We start from the raw sequence: 24,787 nt of genomic DNA, 5'->3' as shown, positions 1-24,787 counted from the left end.
GAACAATATTTGCTCAACCATGACATAAAATCACTACACTATGTCAGATGGGTTTAAAGGCTTGTTGATCAAACTGTATTGATTCCTTTTTTTTTTTCTTTAGTGTTGTAAAATTTCGATTCAGAAAGCTCATTTTGCAGCTCATGTTTTGGAAGAACCCCCCCAGTGTCTTGAAGCTCCCAGAGTCTTATCATGTGGTTACTGATGTCCAATTCACTTGTGTCATGATTTGTGAGCATAATACATACATTTCTTTTTGTTGTGAAGTGTTTTTAAAAGACCCTGGGGTCTTTGTCTCTCTTACAGAATTAGCATTTCTTTCATTCTTTCAGTTTCATGTAAATGCAAATAAACTAATCCAAATTAAATATATTGTAATAGCAGGAATAAAGCACCAACATGTACTTCAGCACTGAGCACCCGCTGTGTGTTTATTCCCTTACGTGGTCTTAGCTTGTTTGCTAGTGTGTTGTGTCACAAAATGTTCCGAATAAAGTAACTGCCTGTGCATAAAAATGAATATGATTTGCCTAAACTACAATGCTTTAGTGCCTCATGTACGAAGAAAACAGGAGGTTGTGTTGTTACTGAGAAAGTGCAGACATGCTGTACGTCCATATGGTTGTACATTAATGATACTAGCAGAGTTTTGGCTTCAGAAAGAAATTGTAAATTTCTGTAACCAATTGACTGTAACCAAGAGAAACTAGCTTCTTGGCATACTGGCCAGGGTGTAAAAGGGATACTTCATTTGCCTCCAAATTTTACTTGAACCCACTCAGCTCTCATGGATGATGCCAGGCAGCCAATACCGTGCCTGTTCACCTTGCGGGATCCCTGGGAGATTGGCTTCTCTGGAGCTAACTGATATGGACTGGAGCCCAATTTTAATTTTGGCTAATAAGCTTGGCTACAATACCAGTGGCAGTCCTTATCAGTTTCCAAGCCTTCTGCTCTTTGTCTGTCCACTTTGTTGTTGTTTTTTTAAGGTCTGGACACAGTAAGATAGCATGCCCAAAAAAAGTTATTGTGCATGATAGCAAAGGTTATGAACTCACAAAGCATACAAGCGCACACTCAATATATCTCAAATTTCACAGAGACACGATATGTAAAATTATTTATTATAAAATCTTAAAGCTCTCCAGAGAAATTTATTGTTTATGTGGTAAAATATCAGCAGATTGATAATTGAAAATAATAAAGACAAAAAGGGACATATACCAAAACATTTCCTACACACCGGACAAGCTAAACCTGTTAGCAGCTTGTGATAAAGGATGGAAAGGGGAAATGCCAGCTCAGCGTTGTCTGAATGTGTAACAATGAAATGTTGTATGACTTAGAAAACATCTCTCAATGTAAGCCAATAAAGTTAAACAGCAATACATATCTTCAAAATAGAGACTAAATAAACTGCCTGGGCTGTTGTATTAGTTTGATATAAGTGAACCTAATGAACTGGCAAGTGAGCGTATCTTGTTTTTCATTTCTAAGTATTTCCTTTCCTATCCTTTTAAATGCGTTTGTTGTATTGAGATATTGTTTTTCTGCACTTTGATATTTTCTATTCTCTGCTTTAGTGCCACATCCATGGTGTTTAAAATGGATAAGGAAAGCTAATGAAAATACACTGACAGTAAGAAACCTGCACATAGACATGAAGTTCAGTTGGGGAATATTTGACTTTTTTATTGGGTCACTGTACATAAATATGAATGAGATATTACATAAACACAATTTTTCCCCTATGTCATACTGACACACTTCCTTGGACATTTGACTGTTTTGAATTAACCAAATGTAATTTTAGTGGCAATTATGAACTTGTTAATGAGATTATTTACTTTAAACACATTAGTTAAATGATTCGAGCGGGCAACAGAATGAAAGAATGAAGTGTTGTTCGACTCAGTATAAAATGGTGTGGTGATTGCTATTTGAGAACAGCAAGTGTTTCAGAAAATGTGTTAAGGCCTTTGAAAAAAACTGTATTACTAAGAGCTGTCTGTAAATATTTCAGTGTTAAAGGATTAAAAATAAAAAATACCTGCTGCACCACCATCTATCTTACATCCAAGCCAGGTTTCTATTTACAGTACATGAACCCTGATCAGCTTTTTCAAGCACAAAGTTAAAAGTTTCTCTTTCTCCTGACCGCTTGCCAACTATTGCATTCATTCTCGACTGAAATGCACCAACTGAGCTAAAACACTTATTGTATGAATTTTCTTCAGTGTGCAGGATATCTTCAGCAAACCTTATTCTAATTCATGTAATCCTCAGAGATGGCAAAGGCCCAGCATGCAACCATTCAGGATGCACCAGTGCCCTCAAATGCCTCCTCAGTCCCAGAACACAGACAGTGAGGGCCTTGGGGTAATTTCACACTCTGTTATGATTTTGTTCGAATTAATATGGGTTTGGAGAGAAGTTCGGGTTGACTTCAGAGAAAAAAAGAATACTGGTGTTGCTGAAATTATACTTTATGCAACTCTAACTTTGATATCCTAGAAAGACCAGAACCTATCAAATAAATGCAAATGTGTTTGCATATTAAGTAGAAAAATTACAGTGATTATAGCTTTGCAGTAACAATAAAGCTTTGTTCCTAGTATCAACACCTGGCGTTAGATAAGCAACCATTCTGCACAATCTAATGGAACTGAAGAAAATGTCTTTTTACAATGAAAGACAATTGCTGTGCTCTCTGCTGCATGTTTCATGACAGCAAGAAAAATTAACAAAATGCATTTGAAGGAGAGCACCTGGCAGACACAGGCTCTGTAATGTCTCTTTAATGTGTTTCTTTGAAACATCTGACTGCAGGGCATCACAGTGTGACACATGACCACAATAATAGCAGACTAAAAGAAGCATAGGACCATATAATAGCTTCCATGACCATTAAACTTTAATAGGCACACATACATAACTAATGCAGTTAAACTTGTTGCAGGTTTCCCCTTATCCCAGACCACCAGACACATATTACATTTCTAAACTAGATTGATTTGCACAGACATGACCAATGACTTTAATGTGATAATGCATCATAGGTTAGTGTACTGTTATGGTGGTAGGCAGAATGACCGCGGTCACAATTACGTGACTAGCTTGCTGCTCGCCTGGCAAACAACACAGAATTACCACCAAGCAAAGGGTGTCAAGGCAACCTAATGCTCTGTCATTGAAACCCATCTCAATTAAACTGAGGCTGGACAGGTGCCTGGGAGTTGACTGATTGGTTCTTCCCTTCCCCTCTCAGTGTATGTTCCTATTTTCCTGGTGGAAAAACTGGAGATGTTCAGGAGCTTTGAATGGGGATTGTGTGTGTTGTTCAATAAAGGGAATACACACTCTTCAATGTATAAGGCAAGACCTCCCTGTTATGATAATAGCTTCAGCATAATGTATACAGTAGTGAACAATTTCATTTGATCATTGTTTTGCTATTTCAGAAATATATAAGGGCTGTTCTTCAAATGGAGTTCTACTGGTATAACATTCAATTTTCTTTAACCAGGCTATGGTTTTTTATAACTGAGGTTTTTATAACTGTGTACTCACTCAAAGAAGTGCTGAAATGCAACAACATCCCTGAAAATAGGTTAAAAGTGGGAAGAAACTGCTGTCTGGCTGCAACTTTATTGTTTTTGTTGACTCTCTCAGCTATCATGGCGCCGGTTTTGGCCCCAGCAGGATGCTGTTTTCAAAACAACCAACTATAAACTCCCAGCTCAGCACCAAACAGCAAACAGACACAGTTAGTGATGAGCTGGTGAGCATAGTAGAACATTTAGCAGCCAAAAAGTCCAATATTCCCCTAGGGAGTTGATAAAGACCAAAAACAGAGCAAAAGGTGAACAAAAACACTATTCCAAATGAAAGATAACGTAGCTCCATAACTTCTAAATGATGATGATGATGTTTGCCAATATCAACTGAAAAGTTAGGATATGTCAGTGTTGTGTTCATATTTTTAACTGCCAAAAATCTGATCACCCCAGTTTAAAGGTCAAAAATAATAATCACTACTTTTACAATAAAAACAACAGTGAAACTACATATAAAAACAGTGTAACAATAAAAGGAAGTCATGGGAATAGGGTTTCATATAAAGGTGAGTTTTAAGAAAGGATTATAAAGATATACTGATTTGGCCACAGGCTGAGATTCTCAGGCAGGGAGTCACCAAACTGAGGGAGCCATGATGATTCAGGATACAGTTGTATAACGTGTTCACTCTGTTATGACTCAAAATAGAGGTAAATGGTGTGGGGAGATACAATAGCATGGACCTCTACATGTGTGGCACTCTCCTAGTGAAACTCCTCACTGTCAAGTGAAAAGCAGCAGCTGGCTGGCAGGTCCAAGCACATTAGAGGAAGCAAATGGCAGTCTGCACCCTGCCAAGGCTTACAGAGGGGCTGGCACTGATAGGGACTGAGCTTCACATTGGGAATTGGTGACAAACATCTTTATAATATTCTTGGAAACCGCACTGAAATAAATGAAACAAAAATAGTTGTTTTGGTCACAGCCAAGACAGAGGCACTGAGGTCTTAATGATGCTTAAAATCAACACTATAACTGGACAGATTGTTAAGAACTATTTTTAGATGAATGTAGTGATACCACAAAGTTTTTTCACTGCAACTTGCTGATGGGTAGACCTTATCAGATATCAGATATAAGGAGGACAGTTTCACTCTGTTGGCTCAAGAATCTTAATCACAACCTTGGTGTTGTTGTATTTTTTCTCTCGAGATGTTTAACACTTCACTGCCTTTGGATAAATTCCATGAACGACATGTCATCCATGCTACCTCTTGACCAAATATGCAAGATAATACAAGTTATTATCAGTAAATAATAATTACTTGAAATAATTCTCTCTTTTAAATTATGTAACGCGCATCATGTAGGATGATAATAATGATGTAATGTTTTATTTCAACATATACATAGACACATCTTTAAATCACAATTTCCACATATATATACTGAGCTTAATAAAATAATAAGACAAATTGATCAAATACATAAAGCAACTTACAAATGAGAACTACATTTTGTACAAGAATTATTTAAGTTTAGTCTGTGTGATCAGACCATCAACCATTTGAGCAATTTTACCTCCCCTGTTTAGACTCTTAAGGGGAATTCAGCAATTCTTTGTCTAAACAAGAAAAAAAGATTTTGCATGTGACTCTAAATAAAATAATATAGGTCTGTTTAATGTTTGACTTGAAAGCAACGCCTTTAGTGGCATCATATTTCCTGTAATTTTGCCACTATCTGTCTGCAATAAAGGAAAAAAGACATCAATCGATTTAGAAGTGACGGCGCAGTGAAATATGAAATGGTCTGTACATTTAAGATTTACACCACAGACTATGCTGCCTTTCATACTGGCATCCAGTCAGTGGTTCACTTTATTCACTTGATCCCCTGTTTGACCTTTCTTTCTCATGCAGTTTCTACAACATTCTTGACACGTCTGATAATGGTTTTCAAAAGAAGCACTATTGATGAAAGGGTAGAAATTGTGTTTTACCCTTAATGGTTTCACTGGAGCGAGAGTGAACAGTGTTTATAGAAAGTTCTACTGTAAGTGGAAGTGCAATATCCTCAGAAAGCAAAATCATCTAATGTGCTTTGGCTTTCAAGAAAAAGGCTCACATAGATCTAATCAAAGGATATTTAAAGTTAAACCCAAGCTTCTTCTATGTCATTTGCAACATTTCTTTTTTTTTTTTTTACAGAACACCTAATGGCTACAGAAAATTATTCATTCATACAGTATACTCATTCATATTTAACATAATAAACAACAATATAAAATATATAATGCCAATTTAATTCACGCTAGTGACATATTCTATTTTGTTACATGTTAAACTTTGCATACCAGAATGGGTTTGGCTCTTGAGATCTCACTTGGTTGTTAAACCACAGAATGAAATTAAGCCTCTGTTTACAGCTCAGTTTATTTAGACTTTAAATTGAATTGTTTCACTTTTCTTTATTGCATGTAAAAGGCAATACGCTTTTAGGAGGGAACAGCATGTAATTAAATGTTGCCTCCTATTAGTACTGTTTAATCTGTCTAATCTTGTCTTCATTAAAGATCATTTATAGTACATTTGTCAGTGCTCTATTTAAAAGGTAGTAAAAACCTGATCAAACCAAGGATTGATACATAGATAGATAGATTGTGTGATAGACTGTGAGGGTCATAGTATAGGATTCATATCATTTTCATACTTAACAAACCACTGAGTGAACCCTTGTGCCTTATGGATACAGGCACTGTCCTCCCAGAAGAGACCACTCCCACCAGGATAGAAATGTTTCAGGTTAAAGGAAATATGTATATAACACTGACAGCAAGTGTTTAAAATATTGGAGGGAATCTCCCCCGTCTCCTCTTTCCCAGACTTAGAGCTCACGCTGGTGGATTCTATCTCAGTTGATCCAGTTTGTTTGCTTTCTTCCACAGCTGCAGCGCGCTGTGTTTGTGTGACAGTGTTTCATATCTGGCCACATGGGGTGTTGAAATGGGTGTCAACCTGATCTCACAGAAATACATGAAATAACCACAACCTCTTAACACTGCATAACGTGATGGCACGTAACATGTTGCAATTATGTGCCACCACTACAATCATGTGGAAGGGGGAAGTGGGCAGAATCACAAAGGCCAAAACAAGAACAGACATTGTGCACCAGAAAGGATATTTCAAAAGAGAACATACTGGCTGTAGTATTATAATCGCATAATACTACAGCTAATGTAGCATGTTTTCTTAATCCCATATAACATGTCATGGTTATTTTATGAGTTAGTACTGTAAATATATTACATATTGTCTCTTTAAAGGTGATCACATTTAGAGCAACGTTGTAGTGATTTGCAGTGTTGCTTCCCTCTAAGGGGACAAGTGCAGCAAAATGCCCCCCACAGCAGAACTTGAATTCATTTAGATGTTTTCCTCTTGCCATCTTCAGAATCAACTGGGCCTGCTCAGCATTTTTATACATGCCACAAAACATGATTGGATGTTAATTGCTTAATTGTACCATGCAGTGCATCTGTGTGAAAGCATCTGCATTCATTATGTTTCTCCAACCATTTATACAATTTTTTTCCCCTTCAATTTGTCAACAGTCTGTCGTATCAACACTTAACGATAGAATTACAGTATTAATCATAGAAAAAGAAACTGAAAACGAATTACAAAATAAAATAGCTCAACACAAGAATATAAGAAAAGAAAAGAAAAAAAAACATTAGTATACACTATAATTATAATAAAATATTAACATAGGATAACATTACATGTGTGCAAAGTTGGAGTATAACGATGTGTAAATTCACCATGAGCAATGTTATTGAAGGAATGTATCCATCCAGGAGAAATAAAAGCTCTGCTGTGCACAAGTGGAAAGATTCAATTTTTGTGTTTGCCAGAGTTCTATACATATAGCTGTTATAGTTTCTTATGACAATAAATCTCTTTCCCAGTAGTGGAATAAAACGTATATTTATTCAAGTACTTAAGTTCTGAGGTACTTTTACTTTACTCGAGTACTTCCATATACCTCTTCTAGACTATTTTAGAGTGAAATATTGCACTTTTTCTACATTTATTTCACAGCTATAATTACTACTGTTACATCCCCATAACTAATATAAGGTCTAAAGGGAACACATATACACTTTAGTCAGGGGGAAAGAAAGAAAGGGAGACAGATGAAATGTAACTGACATACAGACACAACAATGACAACAACAACACTATTAAACAATATAGCAGCCTCTGCTTCCAAAAGGGGGGAAGATGGTACACATCTAACAGAGACAACAGTAACAGGTAACCTAAATTAAGTCAAGGTTGAAAAACACTCCTCACCCTCCTATCAAAAAGGAGTAAACCAAAACCTTCAAATACTGGTACACAAGCTGCCACATCACCCACCAGCCCTGCACAGTTCTCTGGGTCTTTACCCACCAGGCCCTGGTGAGTGAGTGAACACTGCTGCGTTTAATCACTCACCGCAGCTGAATGGAGGGGGAAGGGGGGTACCTAGGAGAGGCACAGAGAGAAAAACACACACACACACACACACGAGACAAAGGCCATAACGCTTGTTACTTATCAAAATAGATTATGTATTTCATATTTATAAATAAATTAGATCATTTTGTAGAGATCTGTCATTTCCTGTTGATCAGAGTCAAACAATCCACATTTGAGAGGAGTGGTGATATTATGCACGATGAGTACTTTTACTTTTAAGACTTCAAGTAAAATATCTCAATACATGGGTCTTTCCATTTGGATCATTTATATTGCCAAAATTCAAAAGAAACACTTAAAAAATAAAAAATAAAAACTAGGATGACCATCTGTACTGACAGGGCAGCGAAGCCTTATTTTCCTAAAAATAAGCATTCAAACTTCAAATTATAGCTATTGAAAAAATTTGAAATGAAGACACACCAGATTTTAGATTATTGATCTACCCATGACCTATTACATGAAAGAAAACATTACCAATCACACCACACACATAGACATGCACAAGAAAAATAGTCTGTGGATAAAAGGAGAGTGAGCATTCTCAAGAGACAGAGACCTGTGCACCTGCCAATTCAATTCTGTTCTTCCCTTCGTGATGCTTTAATTCCCAATCTCTTACAATTGTACCAAGCAGTCAGTCATGAGGTCTGTACTCCCAGGGGATGACAGGGTGACCTAGCGGTGGGAGGCCATCCAATGTCCGAAATGCTACAGCTGCTGAATTTTTTATCCTTACCCACGTGTCAAAGTAGACTTGAGTTAGATATTGACATATTACTTACTCCAGTGGCATGGCATCCTTTTCAGCATGCGCTGTTCCCCTTGTTATTTTAAACTGTGTTCTAAGTTAACTTTCCTCGTGAGGCTGAGAGCAAATACTTTGGTTTTAAAATTAGTTTTGTCTCAAATCTGTTTGGAGTTTTTTTTAACCTTTGGAGTCCCTGTCGTCTGACAAAATCCACTCATTTCAAATAAAGAAAATACAAGAACAACAAGAAATTGATTTAAATGTTTTCTATTTTCTCCTCCTTTGTAGTTCATTTGTACTTGCACAAATGTGATTTGGATTTGTGACCGCAGTGTTGCTTAGTGTTCTTCCACACCAGTAGATTTGTCACAGAATACAGCATAGAGAATACTCCTGTCCAGATTAATTTTTAATTGTTAAAATGAATTAAAGTAGGCTTAGTTGTATATTTTAAAATCCCTATTGAGCATTGTATTAAAAAGCAAATTACCCTGGAGGAAGGAGCTTGTGTTGCTTCACATAATTAAATTGCTTGTTTAAATACACAAAAACAACCAATAAATAATAAATAAATCATCTTTGAATATGAATAACTTCCTTTACTACAATCAGTCTTTACACTTTATATTAATAACGTCCCCATTTTTTCACTAGACAGTTATTGGTAATATTGTAAAGCACTCTTATAGGTGGTTGGAAGTTCAGCAGATGTATTCCACCACCAAAGGCTTTCTGGAGCAGACAAAATTTCCAATGATGAGAAGCTTGAAAATGTGTCTCCAACCAGCTGCAACAGGATGAAATTGTACAGATTTTTTACACATTTGCATTATCTGCCTTTACTCCATTTATTGCAGGAAAGACACACATTTGAATCAACTAATTTATTTGTATCAGGTCATAAAATTTGCTGTTGAAAAAGACTCATTTCAAATGGTGGCACCAAATGTTCAAAGTCGAAAGTGAAGAAGCAGTTTGTGACTGTTAAAAAGAACTGTAGTGATTTTTTATTAATTATAGCATGGGATATTTTCTTGCAGCCAATCTGTTTTAATGGGGTTTCCCCACATGGGCCCTTGGTAACTGACAAAAGCAGATGTGAAGTACAGTAAGTGTTTTCTGTTAACGTAGGAAAAAATCCTTGAATTGTAGAAAATCGCTTGCTTAAAGTGACTTGTATCAGCAGTGACCACATTGTATTAGCCTTAAGCTGCACAGCAGATACAGTACTTAGTGAGTTCTGTAAGGCCTCAGGTTTAGTGTCAGAATTAAAGCATTGCACGGTACCTTCCAAGGCCAACACAAGCAGACACTTAACGCCTGCAGAACAGTCACGATATACTCGAATGGTCTTTCATACTCTTGTAGCTCCGTAACCTTCACCTCTCAAAATGCCTGAGGAAGAGGGATAGTGTTTCATGTTAACAGCTCAGAGTTCAACCGTATGCCACCTAAAAATCAAAAGCCTCAGAATCAGAGCACGTGCCGTCCCCTCTGCTACTGACTCCGTAGCTCCAGGATAAAAAAATGCAAGTTAAGATGTGAAAATCGTTTGAAAAGGAGGAAAAGGCAAAAGGAACAAGTTGGTGATTATATTACATCGTAGGTTCCTTGTCATTGCATCATTTTTCGAACTAGTACAAGTCACTGCAAAGGCAGTGACTCGAAAAATGATAAGAACAGTATGACAGAACAGTATGCTGTAATAGTTCAGTGTCTAATTGTGCACTGCAAACAAGTTAGCTGATGTATAATATCAGAATAACAGTACAACAGTTCTTTCATTAAATAGAAAACCTTCTCCTTATGACACAAATTGCATTCAGGACGCCTAAATGGATATTTTTCTGATTGATGACAATGTGCCCTATAATATAATAAAGCTCATTTGGGTGTGAAATACAACACATCATTTCTATGAGTCCACAAATCCTATCTACTGCTTCAGTGAGCTCCACTGCCAATGGAGCAGCTCTGGGTTTTCTCTCTTCATCACATCACAAATTAGAGCCTCAGTTCTACTGTAGCTTTAGGATTGAATTGCTTAAGCTCATAAATAACATAGAAATGCTGGTTGAGTGTTCATCAGATTGCTGCTCCTCAAAAATACCAAGAGCAAAAAATATCAGGACGACCTGCTCTTGCCATGAAATAGACTGATAAGGTGGAGGTTATGATCTTCAATTGATTTCACGCCGATTTCACTCATGAAGGGAGATGTAGATTGACTTTTTAAGCCTGGTGACATGATGGAAAAGGACTGCAACATTTACAAGATGTGTTAATATTTTGTGTAGTCAAAATAGGTGAATGCAAATGATTAGACCTGCCTGGGAGGAAACGGATCTTGGAAATTATTTGTTGGATTTTTTTCAACCTTCTATCTGTGATTTAATTACGCTTGTCAGAATGTTAAGCTACAATAGTCATATGTATCCAACATAACCTTAATAGGTGCTGGATACCAAAACAATTAACCTACATACATAAATAAACAAGGACGCAATATACAGAGGTACTTGCATCCTGGAATAAGAGCTCCCTTAAGATTTTATTAGCAGGGTTAGCGTTAGATCCAACATAGGACTTCATCAGAGGAAGACCTGTCTTGGGTTGAAATGCTGCTAATAAAAGCTTGTGGAAACTCTGAGAATGCAGCCACTTTGTGTTATCATAGTCTTGTTATAGTAATGCATGTCAAATGGTATTCATCAGACAATTAGGTAGGACTTTTGATCCATTTATGTATTTTTTCATTGTTTTAAAATCTAAAATCATCTAGTTCTTCACAGTTGTTCCCATATTGTTGTAAATGAACATGTGTGTATGCTATAGGGCATGGCTGGAGGTTGGATGGATGATGGATGGGTTATTATGAGATTCAGACATTTATGCCATCATCTGGATGAAATATAATAACTTTGGTTAACCCTGTGACCTTTCATCTAGCCCATCATCAGGTCAATGCTTAGTGACTTAATACTTAATTTTTCATAATGAGACATTTGCAAGATTCCCATAAGCTTTAGCAGTTTGTTTTTCGGCAAACACTCTTTTTTTGCTAACACTCTTAACTAAGATAATGAACATGGTAAATATTATACCTCATTAAAATCAGCCTGTCATTGTGCATTAGCACGTAGCTCAAAGCAGTGCCAGAGCCCATTCATTCAGCCAAATACATTGCTTTATTGCACACATAATATATTATGATTGTAATATTTAAACATACCCCACGGTCAAAAATGAACTTTGAAGCTCAACTTTTCTGGCAACAAGAAAAAATATACAATGTTCATTACAACTGGGCAACTTCATCTACTGTTGGCAGTTTTATTATTATATTATTATTATTATTATTATTATTATTATTATTATTAGTAGTAGTAGTAGTAGTAGTAGTGGTAGTGGTAGTGGTAGTGGTAGTGGTGGTAGTAGTAGTAGTGGTAGTGGTAGTGGTAGTAGTAGTAGTAGTAGTAGTAGTGGTAGTGGTAGTAGTAGTAGTAGGGGTAGTAGTAGCAGTAGTAGTAGTAGTAGTAGTAGTAGTAGTGGTAGTGGTAGTGGTAGTGGTAGTGGTAGTGGTGGTAGTAGTAGTAGTGGTAGTGGTAGTGGTAGTAGTAGTAGTAGGGGTAGTAGTAGCAGTAGTAGTAGTAGTAGTAGTAGTAGTAGTAGTGGTAGTAGTAGTAGTAGTAGTGGTAGTGGTAGTGGTAGTAGTAGTAGTAGGGGTAGTAGTAGCAGTAGTAGTAGTAGTAGTAGTAGTAGTAGTGGTAGTAGTAGTAGTGGTAGTAGTAGTAGTAGTAGTAGTGGTAATAGTAGTAGTATTGTCAAATGCTGTTTCTCAAGTTTAGAATTAACTCTCTGTAATGGTATATCTCACACATATGAAGGTCAGAATGTCTAATAAAAGAGCCCCCTGTTTTTGATTGGAAACCATTCACTGTAATATCTCTGAAAATAATATAAAATAAAATGGAATATGGTATTGCATATAACTTACAGAGTAAACACACGTTGTGTATTTATGCCATGAGCGTAATTGATTTATGGATTAAAAAATAAAAAGGAAGCTATTCAGTTTAAAACATGAGGCGTCCTACTGTACAACAAAACGGTGCAACTTAGTATGCTGCATGACATCTTTGTAGACTACCTCATTATGTTTAATGCATCAAACAAACACAGTGCTTCATATTAACCATTACAAAATGAAAAAGAAAAAAATGTAGTGGTTGCCGCTCACAGAGAGGCAGCTTGAACAGACTCTTTATACACCAGATGCACCCTCAAGTGAGTAGGCACATAATCAGTGAGATGTCCCTCCCCACACACACTCTCTTTCAACTCCACCATCTGGCTGATGCTACAGGTGGTTCAGAGGGAAGTCAAAATATTTCAACCATCACTTCTTCCCCCTCAAGCTGTGTCATCTGTCATTGTAAATTGTTATTGTGTCATTTCAACTACAATGACATTATTACATTCATTTCAAATGGTTGATTGTGGGTTGTTTTTGGAGGCAAAATAAAAATGCGCCATGAGTGCTAACCTATGGAAATGTGCACACATTTCATTTTAAACACACTCAATCAACACACTGTACAGAATAAACACATTTCTGTATTTGATAAAAAAAAACACACAAAAGGGAAGCAAATGTCTGTCTGAGGATACTAGTAACCTCCCATGTTCTCGTCTGGCTGCCTTTCATTTAATATCAGGCAAAGCATTGCATGTGAAGCGACTGCATATTATCATTCTTTCAACAGATTATATTATAAAAACACTGGAGGTGATGCAGTCCAAGATATATTTACTCAAGTCCAAAAGTATGTAAAGGACAACAAGAGAAGTCTACAGCCATGCTAGCGGCAATAAACTGTTAGATTTAGTCAAGTATTGAACACTAAACAAATTAAATGATATAAATAGAAGAACGTCTTCACATTGCAGATATTTCCCTCTGAACCACAAGTGTGAACCTGCTGGTAGCTCAACACAAGAAGCCAGGAAATCACCATATATGGTTCATCCTCTGAGAACAACACATTTCATATACATATAGAAACACATTTCAGTCTATACCAATAGTTGATATCCCACAGTTACCAAGTGAGATTGCCATCCCTCAGACCGCGCTGACAGCATGGCTAAACAAACAGCTCATACTGAAATTGATGGCCCAGAAAGATATGATGGTGTCTTAATTCATATATGGAGGTTAATTTATTCTGTACATATGTTCTCAGCTTGTGTGCACAGTACAAATACAAATATTTGAAATTAAAAATTCCCACTCAGACAACAACTACAGATACCTAAACAAACATTTGAGATGCACTTTTGAACCCTTTCTGGTGATTTGAAATTGCATTGAATCAGAGGACAACATGAGCTAATATATACAAGGAAAGAAACAAACGTGAAGAGAGGAGGAAAACCGCTTAAAACTCTTCTGTGTGATCTTTTTAAATTATGCAGAATATCCTTTGTAATGTGTTTACAAAAGGTTGAGACAGTGTTACACAACCACACAGTCCCACACACAAGATTATATTAACTGAAACTGAAAATTGGCCCTTAACTAAATAAATGTCTGGGGGGGGGGGGGGGGGGGGCCGCAGAAAAAGAAGAGAGACAGAAGGATGAAGAGAAAGAGATAGTGTGAGAGAGAGAGAGCAAAGAAGAAGCAATGGGTGTGAGACAGCGAGAGATTTGGACTTGCTACCTACTACATTGTGAAAGATATCTCTCTATTAGCATAAAATTACAATGGTGAAGGGTTGCCTCTGCTTGAGGGATTGTCTGAGATCAGCTTAATCTCCAAGTGCCGGCAAATCTGATGACTGATGACTCTCCCAAAGTTTAATCATGCCACCAGGGCAAGAGAGGACCTGACGAGTACTAAATGACACACTGGGGTATCCACTCCAGCAAACCGGGTTCTTTATGAGCACTACATGATCCCGCAATGCCTAGCACAACAGGACATCAGAGTTCTAATTTGTCGGCTGGCCCCCATAAATGTTAGAAATTCCATGACATCAAGTGACACCTATGAAAACTATTTTTTCTCTCTCATCATGTTCATACCTTATAGTGCTCTTGCTGAAAGACTAGTAAAAGAAAGACATAATATATTCTATGTCTCGGTCATAAAACAATACTGATGTTCTTTTTGCCAGCTGCAAATTCATCAGTGAGCACATTAGTTTACAGTTTTGTAAAACATTTGTTTTTTGACCAAAGACCAAAAACATGCAGGTTAGGCTAATTAACTAAATTGCCTGTAGGTGTGAATGTGAGTGTAAATGGTTGTTTATCTGTGTACTATATGTTAGCGCTGTGATGGAGTCATGACCTGTCCACCTGCCCATGGTTAACCCTGCTGCACTTGGCTCCAGCCCTCCATGATCCTCTGCTATAGTATAGAAAATGAATGAATAAATGAATGATAAAACATATGTTTCCCCTGGAGATTTAACATGATTTGTCACACCACAAAATATTTTTTGAAATGACATTGTTTAAAATTGCCTCAGTTCAGTACTAATGTATTGCTAGAATACCAAGGGTTATTAGTCAGTTAATGACTTAAAAAGTCAATAAAATTCAAATTATAAAATGTGTTTTGGACGCCCTGTGTCATCAGGACCTAATTGCGTCAATAAAAAGTATTTGGTCGACTTTTTGTATCTTATACTGCTAAGAAAACATAGTTAGTTTGTAGCTACATGCAGCTGTATTAGATTTGATTACAATAAAGTGTAAACAGCTTTTTTTGTATTTTCTTTGTATCTTAGATTGCAGGATGTATTCTCTTTTTGTGGAATGTAAGATCTGCTAAAATAATAATTATTTTCCATGCTTTTCTTACAATATATCCTTAAAAATAGATACCAATATACTTTTAGTGACTGAAGTCCCACCACAGTATATTTCCCCTTCTACAACCACATCAGGCTCTGCACAGCACAGAGTTTTAGTTTTACTAAAAAACATAAACAGTGTTTTAGAGACATTCAGCTGAAGGCAGTTTTGCTTTGACCATACTGTGATGTGTTGCATTGAGTTGGTTCTGTTCCAACTGTTCAGCAACTTGGGCTGCGCTGCTACCATGAATACAAAATACTGTGTCATCTGCATACATTATGGTGATAGAATTAGGGCACACAGTTGGCAAATCATTCACATATAATGAAAATAAAAGTGGACCCAAAATGGACCCCTGGGGAACACCTGTGCTTTGATCTCAAGACGAAAATGTGTTACTTAGGGATGGTAGACTTGTTAACAAACACAGTGCATCCTGACTGTTTAGAAAAATAACTGAATCAATCACTTGCACAAGTGCTGGACAAATATGGCATTATATACAGACCCCAAACTCAATCAGGATCATTTATTTGGCTCATCGGCAACACTGTTGAACTGTGCAGGGTTCTTCATGTCTGCTACATTTGGCAATGAAGCACTTGTTTTGTATCCCAAACAGTGCCACACAAGACATTTTCTGAGTGAATTAGTTATTGTGATCCCCGCTGTCATATCACTCCATTATTTTATCCTTATTGTGAGCCTAATGTATTATTTGTTGCCCATAATTGACTGACATTTTAGCTATTAGGTTTCTGTTCCGACAAAGAGCAACTTGGAAATTTCACACAATGTGTTTATCACTAATTGTCTTTTTCTCAGTCCTTTGCAATTCTATTGAATAAGAAGTGGCGTTACATCAGAATTATCTATAGACAAGTTCTCAAGTTCTTCAAGTTTTTTTCCTTCTTCTTTCTGGCCTGGGGGTTCTTAGTTTGCATTCAAGGTCCAGTAAGACATGTTTGATCTTTACAATGCAAGTGCCAGTAAAAGTTAAGCCTGAAGATTTAAATTCACTCTAAAATTCATCCTCTCTCCCCAAGAACAATACCTCTGTAAGCTCCAACACTTTGTGCACTTCAAAGGCCTTAAAACTAGGGCTTCTTTGTGCTTAAAACAAAGAGGGCCGTGCTTTCTTTCAGGATTTGGAGGGCAATATCAACAGAAAACCTCTAAAGAATTACAACACTACTCTACAGAAAAATTCACCTGGAAAAGTTTTTACCTTTTTTTTCTCAGATTCTACTGCAAAGTTCTTGAAACAAACGACTGTACAGCTTGAGCCTAGACAAAGCTTGTAAAAAGCGCAGGGAGTAAGCGAATGTGCCCCGTCTTATCATCTGCTGCCACTGCACAGATTAGTGCTGAACGGAATAGAAAAAAGGTTGCGCAGGAGAAAAAAAAAAGGAATAAAAGCTGCTCTCCAGTATTAGAACAGACAGTTGCATTAGCTTTCTAATAAGAAGAGACAGAGCAATACTGAGCCCTGAAAAGGGAGAGAGAAGCGTTTCCTCGCTCCTAGCTGGGTCCTCTACCCCCCCTGTTCCCACCCACCCACAGTGTTTTGCTCTCCACCCACATTTTCTCCTCCGTCCTTTCTACTTAAATCAGATAGCGGTGTGTAGCAGGAGAAACATGTCATAGGTTTAACTCATACAGTATTAATTATACTCCCATCCTCTGACCTCGCTTGTACAGATAATCTACTTCCCTCAACCCTGCTCTCTGAATGGAGGCTCTTATCGTTACTAAAGTTGAACCCTTTAGCATCTTCTGCACCCTGGTGCCATGTGATCCCCTTTGTCCTGTAGGCCCAGATGATTTATGAGGCTTCCAGCTGGTATTCATGGTAATATTCTGGATGTGTCAGACAAGGCGAAGAAAAACTCCTCCTCACTTTTCACTTAGCGGACTGTCCGTATTATGGTGATGAGTCGGTGATCCTGCGATGGTGTATTCATCTGACATACAGCTTCACAGTGCAGCACATGCATGGTGCATTTAGATGGACTGCTATTGATGTAGTTTTCATATATACTCAGGATAAAAAATGTATTAAAGATACAAAGTATGTATGGATTTTATTTTCACTTTAAGGGTGTTGATGTTATATTCATCTTATGTTTTTGTCAGTCACCTGCCACTCATCATGATGAATTATCAAGGTTATGTGGTTAAAAGTACACTTATAGTTTCAGTCCTTCATCTGTGCGATATACAGCTGCAAAGAGTCTCTAAAGTAACTTCAACATACGTGCCTGCTGCACTGGAAACCACATTTAGCTAAAATACCTGCCATGTGACTCAAAGGACATTGTTTGAAATATGTCTTTGTTTTGTGTCATTTCTCTCCCTTAGAATAAAACAGCCATAACATGAAAAACTTTCAAATGCCCCTCAAGTCTTACACCCCTCAATGTAGGCCATAGGTTCATTGGTGCAATCATGTAAAACGTAAAGAGTAGCATTTTTCCTTGACAAGATGACCAGTAACTGCAAGGTGACGGGGATGAGTGATCACAAAAGATCTGAGAGCCTTCAATTACTGTCACCACAGGTGTCCACTGGGCTCAGGATGAGAGAAAATGGAGCAAACCACTGTCAGAGGTCTTAGTGTTAGACAGCACGTACACCCTGCCAAGGAAGGAAATGGAGGAATAGTGAGCTGAATCCCAACACCTGGCTCTAATGAGATTGGCATGCACACCCCGCAGCCATTAGCTGCAACCCAGCCGTGTGAAATGTAGATTCCTAGAGATGGCAAAACCAATAGGATTAGCCTCCAAGGTCTTTTGTCCACCTACTCTATTTCTCAAGGCTGCAGTGTAACGTCTACCACACACGATCATCAAAATACCAGGTACATAACAGCTGAAACATTGTGTGTGTGTTTAAAGAAGAGGACCCACCCCTGTCATTTTGTCAAAAAATGTGGAGGAGTTGACTATTCATGGCCAATCATGCAGAAGAGCTGCTGTGTATTATTTTCATTTGTGTTTTCGCTACTCCTTCTGATTTGTTGTGTGCCTAATGGTGAGTCTGCTTTTTCAAAAGATGCTGTGTTACTCAACATCAAGCAATTAAAACTTTAATTAGGCTGTAATGAGAAACTGTCTCTGATGCTTAATTTCTCATTTACTCATGTAAGAGTGAGGCTATGAAGTTTCATTAAGCTCCATCCACCAGGACAACCAATATAGATCTGCTACAAGAGCTGGAGCAGCTATCTTCAAATTATTTGATTTATTCAGGCTTTGCAATGACAAGAAAAAAAAGACAGATGTGCATGAAGCTGTAGTTATTTTAGTGTATCAACTTGAGAGATAAGCACTTTATACTACTGTGTGATTAAAAAATTGAACATTCAATAGCTGTAGTAATGTTAAACAAGTTTATATTTTATCAGAGCATACATAACATGCAATAAAAAGCAGACAAGCTCCCCTTGTCTGGAATAGCAGATACAATTTACTTTATACAGTGGGAAAATATAACCGACAAATCCAAATTCCAGTTTTTCTAGACATTTGTACCTTAAACCCAAACACTACTGAAGCTTGCCTTTTCATTTATATGCTTTGGTGCAAAGCAATTTACAATAATTTCATAGCCCTACTTAAATTTCTAAAACCATTAGGAACTTCATGGGGATTTCATCCCTTGATTTTGATCCTTGAGATGCTTCAGAAAAGCCTTACCATGCTCTTGATTGCCTGGCCACCTTGAGATAAGGGAAGTTAAAAATTCAGCCCTGGAGTGAAAACAGTTTCTCTGTTCTTTGGTTCTATTTTTTGTTTTTATATACAGTAACTGCAATGCAAACCAATTATCTACATGAATGTGCCTGCTTTTAACAGTGCATTGACCTGAATATTGATGCAGTCTTGTACATTTGAATTTACATTTCCTCTGTGGGATACTTCAGCTGAATACAAAACAGACTGGATTCTCTCATTTTTAAGGCTAGTTCTTGCGTCTCAGGTCAAGGACTGTGCCTACTGTTGCATAGCTTCAAAGATTTTTGGGGGGATGAAAGTGATAATCTGCTTTCGAGTCACTCCCCAACTGTGCTTGCTTCTTGGGCCACACAGACACCACTTGAATCAGAAATGAGGGTCTGGCTTCCTGTCAGTGTCTGCCAGTCAACGTGCTGAAGCGTTTGCCCACTCCTTTCTTAAAGGTGCAGTGTGCAAGATTTAGTGGCATCTAGCGGTGAGGTTGTAGTTTGCAATCAAATGAATAATCTTCCCCCTCCCTTTCTGTGCATGTAGGAGAATTGACATATTAACTATCTCGCAAAAAATGCAAATGGTCCTCTCTAGAGCCATTGTTTGGTTTGTTCATCTGGGCCACTGTAGAAAATGGCAGTGCAACATGGCAGGCTCCAGGGAATCCTATGTAGATATGAATTGCTCATTTAAGCTAATTCAGGTGATTATATACTAATTAAAACATGCTTATGAATATTTTATTCCATTTCTGCCAAGTCTGTTCTGTTAGATGCCACTAAATGCTACACACTGCATCTTTAAGACTAAGGAACTCTACTGAGGGCAAACAACCCAACTGCAATGATACAAATCAATCAGTATTCCTGTCTCACATTTAAAATATAGAAACGCAGCAAGACGATTGCTCATTTCCTCTGTCTCATTTACAATCCCACACAACCGCACAGATTGTTAGTGTTGTTGTGCACCGAAATCTGGTTTGCCCTGCATGTCACAGCTGACATCTCTTCCTGTTATGAATCTGTGCTCGGACTGCAACTAAGACAGGGTGGGTTCAAGCTATATGAAGGAAGAACAGAATTTAACCTAACTGAGGTAATTTGGCTTATTTTTTTCCGTCATACTTTCATTTTACCAGGTGTCACAATGAAATAAAAACAAAAAAGTATTGAAATGTCTGCATATCAATAACACCCTGAGTGGAAATTCCTCAACAAAAAAAAACTGCTTGTAATTTTAGCAGCTGACAAAAACAGCTGACCCACACTCAATTTCAGAATTTGCTGACATTGATAATTCATCAATCACTTTACATTTACTTCTTTTTACTTTTAAGGATGATATGTTTTACAGAAAGGCACAGTGATATACAATATATGTGTAACCTGCACACTGCAGTAGCTGAAATCTGTATTTTTTTAGTTTTGTCACAATCTGTATCTGTGAAAGATCAGCATCCAAGAGTTGTTCTTCATGTTAATTAGCCACTGCAAAACAGATAATTAGGTGCAATACTAATGTAGTTACTGCATGCTTAATTTTTTGCAAACAACCTGCAAAATGTGTCACTTCCAGTGCTTTAGCTTTAGTTTGAGTGGACTGACTGTAATGGGCCTGAATTCCTACATTTACAGACAGTTACTGCTCACCAATTAATATTTACATTTCATAGTATTAGTTAGTTATTGCCTTTTAAAAGGTTTTCTATGTGTAGTTTAAAGGTGATCAGTGACTTTTTTTTTGCCTTGCTTAAATAGTAGACATTGGGTAGCTGCTCATCACCAAAAAAGAAAATACACATTATCAATGATGAGGGTTTATACTGTATATGTACTTCCAAATTAATAGAGCAATATTCCAATATTTCATGTAGAGGTTTTTTGTTTTGTTTTTGTTTTTTTGTTTGAAACCAGGTAAAAATGCTTTAATTTCCCATCAAATCCCCATACAGTGAATATTCAGCCAAGAGGAGTATTTTTAGTCAACCAAGCTGCCTGGGAGCATATTCTTATTTCCAGCATTGGCCTGAGGCAAAGAATATAACAGGCACACAAACACAAATGGGAGCTGTCCAGTGAAATTTCAATGGAGCAGTTGGAGTTTAATTGTCTTGCTCAGGGGTAGCACAGTTGAGGCGGTTAAGAGCGGATGCTAGTCAGCCTGTTCTCTTTAACCTCCATGATATCAACCATTTAAAGACTTTTGAAGTGAATTCAGAGATTACAGATGGTAACATATTACTTATTGATGTTGTTAATGTTTCCAACTGTGTCCTTCTGCATTATTGTAAAACACAAACATTTATTCTGTTGATAAATATTAAAGGATTTATTGGACTTCCCTGTGTCTGGGTTAACAATCCCAATGAATTCCTCTTTAAAATATCAGATACAGTAAAAAATAAGTTTTACAACACATCCCCGCAAACATCACTAGACTGCTACATAACACATTTTCCATGCTTTGCAATGGTAGGGTCAATCCTTCCACAACAGCTCTACCATCTTTTTTGTGGAACAAACATCCTTTCATATCTATTAGAGGGCATGGTGTGGTATATAATGAATGGAGAGTGTGCAGTTCTGCTTTTCCCAAATGAATTGGGTTTATTGTGAATGGCCCATGGTGGTTCATTTTAACCTACACAAGGCATTAGCATTTTATTGGATTTTAAGATCATTGTAAACCCTGCATCGCCAACACATTATCCCACTTTCACAAACCTGTCAGCAGGCAACAAAAACACAACCACAAGAACAAAAGAACAGCTATTAAAGCCAGATTGGATGGATTAGATTGATTGGTGTGTTGCTTGACCTACTGAATCTTGTGTCACTACCTGACAGCTTTTTATTGATGTAATGTGTAAAGCACTGTGCAATGTCAGCATTCAAAACTGATCTAAGTTGAACAGTTGATTAAAAAAAGGAAATCTGATAAGCCAATATATGGTGAACTTCTCCTGCTCAAGAAAACTCACACAGTTACCATTCAATGGCAAAATAAATACTTTATAAAATGTGAGTTTAGATTGAAAAGAAGAGTTTTAAAAATGTTTGATGTAAATTATTTAGAGGGTTGGATCACCTCAGTTACATAAGTTACAATAAAACTAAATTAGTGGCAAAACAACAAAATCAACATGATGATACTCACAGTAGAAAAAAAGATAGATGGGAGAGATCATGCTGGAGAAAATCTAGATATCGTAATTTGAATTTCTATACTCAAATGAATGGAGCTGGAGCCTTTGCCAGCATGCAGTAGTAGTCAAGAGGCAGGGAACCTTGAATGGGTCATCAGTCTGTCAAGAGGGTTTGCAATAATAGACAATCACATTTGTACTCACATTGAACAATTCAGACTTTTCAGCTAACCTAAAGCTAACCACAGGTTGACAGACGTATGTGTTCACTACATAAGACAAGACAACGTAGCAACCTAGTGCTAAATATTTCTCTGCAGCACTATGTTTTCTGTGTTTAATGTGCATTTAAGGTTTTCTCCTCTTCTAAATCATTTATTTGTGTGTGTGTGTGTGTGTGTGTGTGTGTGTGTGTGGAAAGTGACAGCCTTTCAAGCCCAGACCTGTCTGTACACCTCAATCAGTGTTGAAAATGGCAGCTGAACCAAGATCAACACAATTGCAAAGCACGTTTAAATATGACTCATGTCAAGGATGAAATAGATATGGAAGCACACATTTCACAACTTTTATGGGTTCCGTATTAAGTTTGATACGGTAATACCTCAATTGCCCGCGTTTTCCATTGCCAAGGACAGCAGAATCATGTCAACTATAACTTTTTTATTGCTGAAGCAAGGCTGTTGTGACAACAATATGTCTGTGCACATGGTGAGGAGAATATATGGAATTGGGTTGTCAAGATTACTGGGGCAGAATGATAGCTGTGTGTTTCAAAGAGCAGGCTGTCTAACAGCCAATTTGTAACTGTGACTGTTGGGAACCATGCCTGTGGTTTGTGTAAGACTACATTTGGTGTGTATACTTTCTGATGCAAGATCAAAAATATTGAGGATACGACCCATGATGGTGGATCCATCAGAGGACCTGAAAGCCCGACTGAACCTGCGCCTCCTCTTAAAATCATAAAGTCTAAAACCCCAAAGACCAAAATTAATGGTGAATTTGGGTGCAATCAAAAACCATCACATTTAACTCTAGTAACACTCAGACTGTGTCAATATCAGTGATAAACTAAGATAAGTTTCATTATACCAGTTAAAAGTAGCAGGGTAGAAATTTTAGTCCAACACTTGATGGAGTAGCAAACTGTGCACCACATTAATGAAAAATATTTCCATATAACTTTCATTTCTCTGTGATTAGCATATCCATGCTGCTAAAAAATACACACAGTGAAGTTTATGACTTGCTTTTATTATTTACACCATCCAGGGGGTATTGTTATTGGTCTGTGGGATATATATTTAAATAAAGGAAAGCTTGTTCACAGCCAAAAATGAGTTGAGTTTTTAACCTTTTAGAGTTCTTATTTTGCAGTATATTTACTCATTTTTTTATAACACAGAGGAGTAGCACTAATGTTACAGCTATTGCCATTCTCAGCATGCAGGCTCAAGGGTGATCGCAGTTCAGCCACTTTTAAACAGGTAGGTAGGGTCAGGTGCAAACAGTTTAAACTAATGCCATTATAGAAATAGTGCCGATAGAGTAGATTTCAAAAGGAGTGCCATGCTTAGTGACTCATGACCACATGAATACAAACACCTGGGGCCTCATGTACAAAGGGTGCGTACGCACAAAAACGTGGCGTACGTTCTTTTTCACGGCAAAGTTCAGATGTATCAAGAGTGAAATGACCGTGGAAATGTGCGGTGCCTCACGCCAACTTCATGGCTGGCGTACGCACGTTTCTACAGCTGTTGATCCTTTGGCGACACTTAGAGGTTATGCTGAGAAACTGTTATAATAAATAAATGTGAAAACAATTAGTCCTCAGACTGAGTGATGTTCACATCAGAACATGAACAATTAACACTGATGAACAATTAACACTCCCACGTGTCTGCAATTACATGAGTGGATATAAAAGCAGATTCATTTTTGCGCGCCTCCATTTCAGTGAGTAGCGTCTCTAATTCGCTTTCTGTGAAGTTCTTCTTTTTTCCCGTCTTACCCATTCTTTTGTTTTAATTTTCTGATCGTGCAGAGAGGGGAATCTCAGGTGGAGGGCAATTTAAATATGATTTGCGTATTTAAATAGGGGCGTGGACAGGGAGGGGTGTGCGCTCAATTCCACGTTGATTGGGATGTACAAAGGAAATGTGCTTGGATTCATGCGTAAGCACAGATTCATACA

The sequence above is a fragment of the Scomber scombrus genome, chromosome 9, assembly GCF_963691925.1.
Source record: "Scomber scombrus chromosome 9, fScoSco1.1, whole genome shotgun sequence".
NCBI lineage: Eukaryota > Metazoa > Chordata > Actinopteri > Scombriformes > Scombridae > Scomber > Scomber scombrus.
The sequence above is the reverse complement of the archived record's forward strand: the minus strand, read 5'-3'. Positions refer to the sequence as shown.